Source organism: Zootermopsis nevadensis, unplaced genomic scaffold (genome assembly GCF_977971745.1).
Source record: "Zootermopsis nevadensis isolate Lab colony 2312 unplaced genomic scaffold, Znev_1.0 Znev_ptg000008l, whole genome shotgun sequence".
NCBI classification, from domain to species: Eukaryota; Metazoa; Arthropoda; class Insecta; order Blattodea; family Termopsidae; genus Zootermopsis; species Zootermopsis nevadensis.
Genome location: NW_028259140.1, coordinates 13,946,854 through 13,957,792, shown reverse-complemented (window position 1 = coordinate 13,957,792; position 10,939 = coordinate 13,946,854). Strand labels below are relative to the sequence as shown.

At 37.7% G+C, this 10,939-nt stretch overlaps 2 long non-coding RNA genes across 2 annotated transcripts; one reads left to right on the top strand and one right to left on the bottom strand.

Moving 5' to 3' along the window:
* The first annotated feature begins 283 nt into the window (after positions 1-283).
* LOC110828611 (uncharacterized) lies at positions 284-6,732 on the top strand. Its single transcript, XR_002542726.2, has 2 exons — positions 284-4,650; positions 6,309-6,732. It is a non-coding gene; the product is annotated as an uncharacterized LOC110828611 (long non-coding RNA).
* Positions 6,733-6,849: 117 nt separating this feature from the next.
* On the bottom strand, positions 6,850-10,911 carry LOC110828615 (uncharacterized). Its single transcript, XR_002542728.2, has 4 exons — positions 10,759-10,911; positions 10,013-10,206; positions 8,546-9,715; positions 6,850-8,225 (listed from the first exon to the last, which is right to left on the bottom strand). It is a non-coding gene; the product is annotated as an uncharacterized LOC110828615 (long non-coding RNA).
* Between the last annotated feature and the right edge of the window lie 28 nt (positions 10,912-10,939).

Sequence of the window (10,939 nt, the reverse complement as noted above, 5' to 3'; positions counted from 1 at the left end):
TGTATCCTCTTGGTTATTTCTAATATATACTACACAAAGGAGGTTCCGTAGTGAAGCGTCGTAGCATTCCTAGGCAATTGAAGAAAAGAGGCCTTCCGTTATGGTAGCTTCTTTTCTCCTCACCAACAGACGTGCTACAGGGGCATGTTTTCAATAACATGTCGCCAATAGATCAACTAACTTATGAATAAGATGGATTAAACTAATATCAAGTAAATAAAATCTTATCGGCCGAGGATTCGGACGATTACAATATGATGTTATACTAACTTACTGTGTGCTATATGTAGGTCATTACATCTGCCTGTTTGTTCAAAAATGAGAGGGTTATTACGTCATGAAGCCTTCCTAAAACCTGCAAAAAACTGAGTATTGTGAGCATGCAAAACTCCAGTTGTCGCCACTATCCAATTAGCGTCATCTGACGTCAGTTTGTCTGTGAACACTTTCACAGAGTAATTCGTCATGTGTTATGTTGGTATTGTCTGTCGTGGCTGTTGGTGGATTGGTATTGGCTGATAGGTTATGTCTGTTCTTGGTGACTTGTTCCCATCGCATGTCGTGCTTTTAGAATTATTTTTATTTATGTAAAGGTACAATTTGGCTGCACGCGACAGAGACAAGCGACCGAGGCAGGCGACAGAGACGGGAGACGGACACATCGCAGCTTGTCGACACACACTTTTGAGGTGACGACCGAGACATGCGGCAAAGTGTTTGTTTTGTTGAGACATAGGTGCACATATTCTGTAAAAAATGAGTACAAAAATGCTTCTAAAAAGGTTACTCGAAGAAGAAGAAGATATGTTGCTGTGTTATTTGTTGCGAAAGAAACAAAGAAAACCTATGAGTTCAATATTCAAAACCAGACGTGAAGAAGGATCTTTCTGTCGGTGGTCGGTTTTCTGCTACTAATTCTACCAATTGCTCATCTTGGTCACCAGTAAATTTAATTTCTGCCATTATTTTACTCAACAACACACGTGCTGCCTGAGCCCGTCGCGAGACACTACTGGTCCGAGAGCGGTCTCCTGTGCTTTGTCTCTGTCGCCTGTCTTTGTCTCGCGCTCGTAATTGTACTTCATACGATTGTACGGAGAGCAGACAGGAAGCGACCAGTCTCGGTCTCGTAACTCTGTCGCCTGCCTCGGTCGCTTGTCTCTGTCGCGTGCAGCCAAATTGTACCTTAAGATATTAAGAAGAAGAGGGATGTGAATGATGGTTTCTATTCGGCAGAGTGAGTCAACAGGCCCGGGTCAGTCCGTATGGGGTTTGTTGATATATTAGCACTGGAATATTTCTCTCTGAGTCGCAGGGTTACCAGCTGTGAATATTTCACCGGTGCTCAGTATCAGTTAATGTTACAATAATTCGGATTGGGGTTAGTGGACAAGAGGCTCAGCTCTGCAGACATAGCTTAACCCCAATGCAGACAATATTCAGTGTATGATATATAGTCGTTTAAACTATGGAAGTTCTAGATTATTCCAAGTAATGACCTTGAGCAATTTTATTTTAATGCTGTTGACTTTATAAATTCCTGTTTCCAGCTGAGCAGTCTCTTTCCAACATTGTCATGGTGTTTTTCTAGGTTGTAGTATCTTGTAATGTGCTAGAAGTTGCCAATGTTTCAGAGGCCCTTGATTCCACACTGTGTGGTGCTATAACATAGAAGACAGGCATCTTCATATTGACTACTGTGAAGAACTCAAATCCTACTCTTTCCAATACTAATGATGTGGTCAAAACACCGAATGTACGATTCATACTACGGATGGTGGAATAAAAACTGTTGTTTATGGAGAATACCTGGAAATGGCAGTGTGTTCTCTCATAACTGTTCGATCCTGTAACTCATCATTGTTGTACTGAATGTAACACGTCATATGCCCAAAGCCTTAATCAGTGCATCAACAGCTTCATCACTGTTGCCAATTATTGCATGTACAAAGCAAAATATGTTGAGGGATTCAAAGGTAAAAGAACTAGAGCCTGCAAGGAATACATGGTTTTTTACATTGCCTGATATGTTTTAATATGCTGCATAATTGTTTTAAGACATTTAGGATAGATGGTGAAGAATATTGGCAAAAGTGTGCAGAATGAATTTTTTGAAGTGAGAAATGATCTTTAAGGCATAAAATACTGCCAAGTCAGCTTTCTATATGAATTTTATAAAAGTTATAGACTGGTTAGTGGAAGGTGTGTGTTCTTGTGTTCTAGCCCTGAGACAGATGCAGCCATTGCATGTGTTTCTCAATCTTTATTTTAGTCCTTGAATTCATATGTTGAAGAAATAGAATTTTCAAATCAGTGTCTGATTGACGGAACTGCTAATGTGAGAAAGGTGAAGACTATTACAGCCAGCTGGACCTGACGTCAAGACTATGCTGCTATAAAAAGAGAGAAGTATATGTTTACCTATGTTCTAGAGGTGCTTGCAGCCTCCATCATGAGAGCAGTAAGATCCTGATTATGGAGGCAGCAAGTACCTCTGAAGCGTTGGTAAACTTCTCAAAGACTGTATGGCACAGTAACACAGAAGACAGCAATCTTTAAGGGTGGATGAGGTTTTACCTAGAAGTTTCTTTTAGGTAATGATGGTGCATTGGTGCCATTTTGCACAGCCATTTCATGTTATGGGATAAGTGTGTGCATGTAGGGGGAGAGGACCTAAAGAGAGAAAATGAAAGAGTGAAGGCTGCCTAATACAAAATGGGTAAGATGATTTACAGGCATGCACTGATCAAAATTCCAGGTCAAATTTGAATCCTTCTTATAGTTTGGCATACAATTAAGCATAAATTGTGTTCCTATTGATTTTTGTATGCACTATTTTTCCATTTTATATAATTTTTAATGTGTGTTAGAGCACATGAATAGTGAAGAATTTAAATGAAAACTATAGCAACTTTGTAATCATTTTCAAAATAAAGAACCTTCATAGCAATTTGATTATCTGTATATTGCACAATTGATACTGGCTTCTTAACACATATCTTGCATTATCTCGGTAAATCTTCAGTTGCGATGCTGTGACTTGTTTGTGGATGTGCTGTCCAGATCTTTTATAAAGCCTTGAACAAGTAGCTACACAGTACTGCTCTGGGAAATAACCATGCAGTCCCACCTAAAGATACTTTGAAGAAAAAGAATGTTTTTTAGAACTTTATAATGAATAGTTTCAGGCCTCCAGAAATGTTCTTCAGCAGTATGTGCCATTAGTTACAATTACATCTTGGTTACTAATTTAATGCCCAACATGTTAGTCTTTGCACGCCATCATCTGGGGCTCCTTTTATATCTGTGAATGTATTTATGATATTATCTCTTACACTCTTCTTCTTCTATGGCTCTCTGGTCCGTATTCGGTCCATTGCTTCCTCAATTCTCCTCTTCCATTCGGTCCTTTGTTAGGTCCGTCTGTCCGAGGCTTTGATTGAGGTTTCGAAACATCTTCCTTTTTACGGTACAAGGTTGTTAGCCTTGCGACCAACCCCCAACCTGGAGGACCAGGGTACCTGTCTTAGTCTGACCTCTCCCCCTCGACCAATCTGGCTAGGGAGGCCCTACCAGTAGCTATGCTACCGCCAGTATAGCTCTTGGGATCACTGAGGTACTCAAGCCCCACCACCACAACAAGATGCAGGTACCATTAAGTGGGGACTATCTCTAACACACTGTTCTAAAATACTGAAATGCTAAAATTTTATATCAGAAGTTATAATATTCTGCGTTATAAATCCATGGCATGTGATGTTAGGCTTCTGCTGTGTTGTTGTAGCTTGAACTTGTTATATCCACATGTAAAGCTTGAGTATGCCTCGGTCGTCTGGAATAATCTTACACAGTCAGATTCTAATAGATTAGAAAATATTCAAAGAAAATTTGCCAGTTTGTGCAATTACCGATTTTTCCAGTTTAATATCCCACGCAAATATGAATTGATCCTATCTACTTTAAATTTTAGAACACTTTATTCCAGACGACAACATCTCGATGCGTTATTTCTTGTTAATGTCTTTAAGGGCAAAATAAATTTCCATTCCATTATGGACGCTGTTGGTTTACGTGTGCCGGCCAGGCAAATAAGAGAATTTTCTACTTTTAGTGTGAGCAGTGCACTAAGACATAGTCCTTCATCCAGGTGCGTCATCGCTGCAAATGACGTATGTAAATTTTTGGACGTATTTGGCATAAACATTCTCCCCCTTGAGCGCACGTTCTCAACAAGGGAAATGATCTAGATAGGTTGTCTGATAGATGATCTAGCTTCATTATCTGTTTTTTATGTTTCTTTAACGTTCTACAATTATATTAGTGTTCCCTAGGTGGATTATTTGTTTTTATTTATATTTCTTCATTTATTTTGCTCTGTGTTAATATTGTTTCTATTTTGGGTTTGCCTGTACTTGGCAGTTATATTTAATACTGTACATGTATAAGTTTAGTTAATCTGTTTGTGTACTATTTTTCATTATTATTTCATTATTATTGTATGTATTATCAGTGTTTGCCTGTTATTCGCTTCTTGCTGTTGGCAAACACGTAAATAAATTAATTGAATTGAATTGAAAGTTCCACTAATATAGTCCTTGTTTCTTATCTTTCTGTACAGAAATCCCTGGGTCATTGCTGCCCAAAGCTGAGGTAAATGGGTATTTCCTGGACAGTATGTCCACCTACACAAAATATGATGAAAGAAAATCAGGGCATTTATAATAAATTATAACCTTTAAATCATTATGGTGTAACACATAAGGAGTTGCATCTGCTGGGTTAATTTATCGTATTATACAGCATTAAGTGTTTCACTGGCCTGAGTTTGTGAAACTTTATAATTTAACAACTTCCCCAACTGTTAAAGAGTCAGTGAAGTTAGGTTGGATGGCTGAATTTCAAATTTCAGAAGTTACAAGGAGTATTCTTTTCACTGTGGTCAGATTGGCTGAGGTCACAACCAGCCTCCTGTCTCACAGGTGATACCAGGATCTCTATTTTGGTTGATGGTGTATCTGGAAAGTGAAGGTAACCACATCTCCATTCAGTGCCAACATTTGGAATGTGTGGATTACCTCCATGCCCCCCATACGCCATCAAATAATGATAGACATCTTGTTGTTTCTTAATGACCAGGTAATAAAAGTTGTGTTTGAGTGGTCAGTGCTCATGCTTTATATCTGAGTCTCTGGTTCAGATCTTGGTTCAAAGATTGCTTATCCTGAATGTTTTCATGATTTTCCTCAGCTCCTCCATATACATTCTGGGATAGAGCTGTGCAGTAGACCACAACCACTTCCTTTCCAAGTTAGCATTATCAGTCATCCTATCTTCCAATGCAATACAAAAAAATACATTTCAAAACGTGTTGTTAAATAACCCAAGAATAAATAATAAATGTAAGCTGCTCTGAAGACGATTGGATCTAAATGTTCAGACTGAGTATTTCTGAAGGGGAACTAAATATCTTGAAGTTGACATTTGCGCATGCAATAGAGGATTCATTTTAACATTCGTAATTATATCCCTTGCCTGAAAGATTCTAAGGTTGTATGTAGCGCAATGTGAACTAAGTTTTCTGCTTGACCCTATGTGAGTTTTCCAGCAATATTCAAGAATAGTAATAACAAAATACTCGCCTCTGGTTTCCAGGGCATTCCTTGCTGTAAATCTTGAGACTTCAGTCACAGTTCTACTGCTCCTATGAAATGTACTTTAACTTACAAATTTCATCACTTAAGCTGCTGGTCCCTCACTGCTTTGCAGCAGTTATTCCTTGTACTTTACTTTTTTGTGAAAAGTCTCAAAAGACTCCCCAAAACACAGTCCTTTGTTACACTTCCAACAAGACACAGTAGTACGTATGAAGAAGTATGTTTGTAAAGGGATTTTTAAAATATGAGGTGATACTAGTACAATCTGTAGCATCTCATCAAATGAGAAAGATAGCAATGGTGAAACTGTAGGGCTCCAAGTGTTGAGGCTATTTGTTTCAGTATTTACCAAATTAAAATATGTCTCAGATAGACTTAATAGTGCTCACTGAGTAAACAGTTTAAGATTGATAAAAAAAATTAGGTTTAGTTCATACAGGCTAGGTTATCGATTGAGTTTTATTATATTATATTTTTCCAATATTGAAAATTTTATTGTTAGAGAATAAATTTTCTCATTATTTTGAAACAAATCAGTCTATAAATTTTAGGCTTAACTGAAACTGTTTCATCCTTTTGTAACTATAAAGCTTTTTAATATATATATATATCTAGTGTGAATGCCTACAGAAGTGACTGTCACATTGTTGGCAGGCATATGGTGCAGACAAGGATCACAAACTGTGGGTAAAAGGTGAGAAGATTTGTAGTGGGATCTCCGCAGTCTTGTGGACTGGGACAATGGATTGCTGAGTGATGCAGACATTCCTGTTAACTTGAATGTGGAGCTGATTGCAGTACTGGGCCAGGAGAATGTTGCTTTGGACCTTGCCTGCATTCTACTTACACCCATTGACAGTCTTAAGGTTGGGCTAGTTTGTGCTTAAAGAAGCATCTGTTCTAAGCCCCATGTTGTTGAAATAGCACCCCACATTTTTCATATACTGGATTGTATGTGGCAGGGTGTGCATAATGCTAAACTCACATTGATGTGTTACACATTCTCTTCAAATGGAGTTGATAACAGAAACAGTTAAATTATGTCCGCATCATAATAAAAAAAATGTCATTACCTTAATTCTAAAATACATAATTGTGGCAGTATAACTGTTACATCTTTTGTGAAGGAACTACCACTTCGAAAATCTACATTAATCAATACATCCCTTAAAATGTTTTAGTCTCTACAAAGATGGCAGCATAACTAAAGATTTATTATAACAAACATTTATTTTATATTAACAATTCTATGTTGATTTTACAACAATTGCCTGCCCCGTAACCACTGTAATGTTGTTTACTCTCCTCTGAGTGCACAAAACAAAAGAGGAACAGTTTGAAATATAGAAGAATGAAGCAGTTACATTGTTTATAACATAACATTTAATGACTTTTGTAGGGTAGTGACATCACAGAGCATGCTCTGGAAGTACTGTCACATAACAGAGTTCATTGCATGAGGCTGATTGGTGGTGAGGTCTGTTGCAAGTTTCATTCACCATTAAAGAGCTATGCGAGATGCCCTTCCAGAATGCAGGATTTCAAGGCTTTTGTTGTCTAGTTCCAAGTGAGTGCATAACCATGGATTTACCCGTAGTGTGCCATAGCAGAGGAGGCTTTTATATGTTGGTTCTGTCACTAGAGCCTGTAAGCTATTGTAGTTTCTGAAACAAGCTATATATATATATATATATATACCTTTCTTTACATACATGTTAATCTCATACATTTTTCACTCTCTCAATTTTTATAGAAATAATGTAAATATCTACTATCTTAGATTTTCATGCAATGTGGTAGTGCAGTTGAAACTGAAGTTCACTTCATTTGAAGTTGGCTGTGTAGTCTGGTAGGAGTTTACCAATGTTTCAGAGGTCATTGATACCTTCGTCATGAGTGTGATGATGCAAGATGTAAATAACCTTCAGGAGACCTGGATGGAAACTCAGGACAATTCCACTTGGTTTTCTTTCATTCGCTAAGCTTTCACCCTTCACCAGATAATATTGTATAATTAAATTCTTGTGTTTATCTGTAGTGACAGACATTGTTGTTTTACATAATACTGGCAACTCAAATCAAAACGTTTGTGATGATGGTGCGTTTTTAAAATAAAAAGTTTTCTGGATGTTTTCCATCGTCTAATAAAATCATAAAATTGCACGATGTTTCGGAGATAGGATTCTATCTCCGTCTTCAGGTATCCCTACTCAGTTGGGCCCAATTGATAGAGCTAATCCCTATCTCCGAAATGTCGTGCAATTTTATTATTTTATTAGACGATGGAAAACATCCAGAAAACTTTTTATTTTATAATACTGGCAAGCTGGCTACAGTGATATCTGACTGCTTTCTTTTATCAATGTTTTTCACAGCCTTTTGTAATTGTAGAAAGAGTTGTTAGCTTTCTATCAACCTCCTGAAGGATCTCAACATGAAAATGGCTGTCTTCTGAGTTGTTGTGCTGTAGAATATTACTGATGAGAGGTACTTGTTGTCTCAATCATCAAGGTGATGAGTGATGATGTAGCCCTAATGATGTAGGTGGCAAGTATTTATCAGACTATATGCCTCTACAATAGCCACGGTGGTCTAGCGGTTAGCACGCTGGCCTTGTAATCCTGGGGTCTCGGGTTCGATTCCCGGCGGTGCCCGAATTTATAACTTGTGTTGGGCAAGGCCGTGGTCTAGGCAACACGGAGTTTTCCTCCATGGCATCCCAACAATTACTCCATTCACACACAGAAGAAGGCAATGGCAAACCACTTCTGGATCATCTGCCAAGAACGTATATGAACAGGTCCCAGTCCGAGAAAAGGATGGAAGGATCCTGTTCATATGGACCTGTCGTCAGACAGAACACTAAATAATAATAATAATAATAATAATGCCTCTACAAACCAGAAGACCTCAGCATGTCCCTTCCACTAATTAATTGCTTTTAGTGTTTGCTTTTGGGTTGAACTGTTCCTGCTTCCTTTCTGTTGATTCACTTCTCATGTTTTCATAATTATATTTAATCACAATATAAGCCTCAGAATCAGCAACACAATATTCTAGTCACCAAATGAATTTGGTAACATCATTTTGAAACATTTTAGTGACTGTAATTTGGCTAGAAACAGTGGGAACTTGAAGAATTCTGCTATAACAAAGGTTATACTTTACACTCTGAGTTGAGTTATGTTTTTAAGCGAAAATATGCCTTGTTGATTGTTAAAATTTCTTCTTGTGGGTAAGGATGAGGTGAGACGTACAACTTAAATATTATAGGGCTTTACCAATGCAGGCACTACAATGTTGTGCAGAGACATAGGTAGATGCTAAAAGAGAAAGAGATGAACTCTTAAGAGCAGCTGAAGGATGTACAGGCATAGATCAGATTAGAAATGAAGAAATTAGAAAATAATTAAGTACTGATACAATAAATGAAACAAGGCATTCCAGGTGTAATTGTTTAAGTTTACTTTCCTATTGCATATTTCCAGTCCTAAAAGTCTTCTGTTATTGTATTATGTGGGTAATATACTTTTATGATGCAGTGATTTAAATTGTAATTATGTTATAGTTGGAATTCCTAAAAGTGTGGAAGACTTTAGAAATTAGCAGTGATTTTGTGTCTACATGTAGAGAGCCATATGTAATTTAATACATTACATATTCTGTATGCTGATGACTTAATCAATGAAAATTATGATAAGGTGGTTACCACACTTGTATTTTTGTTTATTACAGTAACTGGGATCAAATTGGACGTTTTCCTACATCACTAGCTTGCAGGTCTAAGTAAAATAAATGCATGTACTACATAATCCAAACACTTAGTGAACCAGAATTTGAGACAGCAAGCTACAAAGTACTGCCACCAAGAAATAGTGATTATGGAATGGGCAGTATATGGTTCTTTATCTGCCACCTCTTCCCACTCCTCTAACATCAGATTCCATGTTTGAAGCTTGTGCTGTCATTTGGGCTGGCAAATTGTCATGAGGTTGTCTTCCATTTCCTACAGATGGGTAATTTGCATCATGTCCACAGAAACGATGGTCCTCAACATGGCACTGCACAGAAAGGGAGAGAGAGAAAGTTGTCAGAAACCATAGTTAATGGCTGTTCTTATGATCTGAATGGTTTACCACTGAAACCACAAAAGCCTAAAACTGGATTTTATTCCAAGAATCTGCAATTAGTCCATATCTTCACAACATATAACATCTCAAAGAGCTATGTCAATACTGACCTCACATCCATAACCATTTCTCCCAATTAGTCATTTTACTCAGGTTTTCCAACAAAAAAAATTATTTCCCTTGTGGGTGCTACATGTCCCTTTTGACTGGCATATCTGGTACTTTTACCTGGTTAGGAACTATTGTCCAGATTTAAGGAGATCAATATGTAGAATATCCAGCCATATATATATATATATATATATGTATATATGTACAGCTTCTGAAGGAGGCAGCATGTACACATCATAGTCATCATGAGAGTGAAAGTTGTGGATCATAAAATGTAATCTTCTCTTTCATAGTGGGCATTCTGGTTTCTCCTGGAAGACAATGTTCAAAACTTCAACTGCTTCAATTAATAATAATAATGTGTGTATTTCCCCTCAGGGGCCAAAAAAGTGGGTATGGGAAATGGTGATCCCAGGGTACGTGAGCTACCCAGTGTCTGTAAAACCAGACAACCCTGTCTCTGGGGGATACAAATACGGAGACCTAATCGTGCAGGCTGGGGGTCGGGCGTGGGGCTAACAACACTATCAGGTGAAAAAAAAAAAAAAACCAAGCCTCGGTCTAGGGCAGAGACGACGAAGACAACCAGGCCTTGCTAAAAACTACTAATTGTCATCGGGGACGAGACTTAAATCCACCAAAACGCTTTGAGAGGCCACCATTTCGTCAGTAACCAAGACCTGAAAGAAGCGGTGCATGCGTGGCTTGCCAATCAAATGAAAAAAAGTCAAATAGCTTGTAAAGCGCTGGACTAAGTGAGTTGAAAAGGACGTTGCCTATATCGAAAAATGATGTTTTTATACATACTCATTGTCATTGTATTAATGAATAAAAAAGTTAATTGCAGAAACGTTCTGACTCACCGATGAAAACTTTCGTATTAACATTGAGAAAAAATGCAATAAAACGTAAATCACTAAATATGGTTCAGTACGAGACTTCAAAACTTTGGTATTTATTAATACATCCAGATGGCGTTACTATCTTGGAGACAAAATCAAAACAAATCGTTGTCAGAATACTGAACATATGAAACACAGGTTG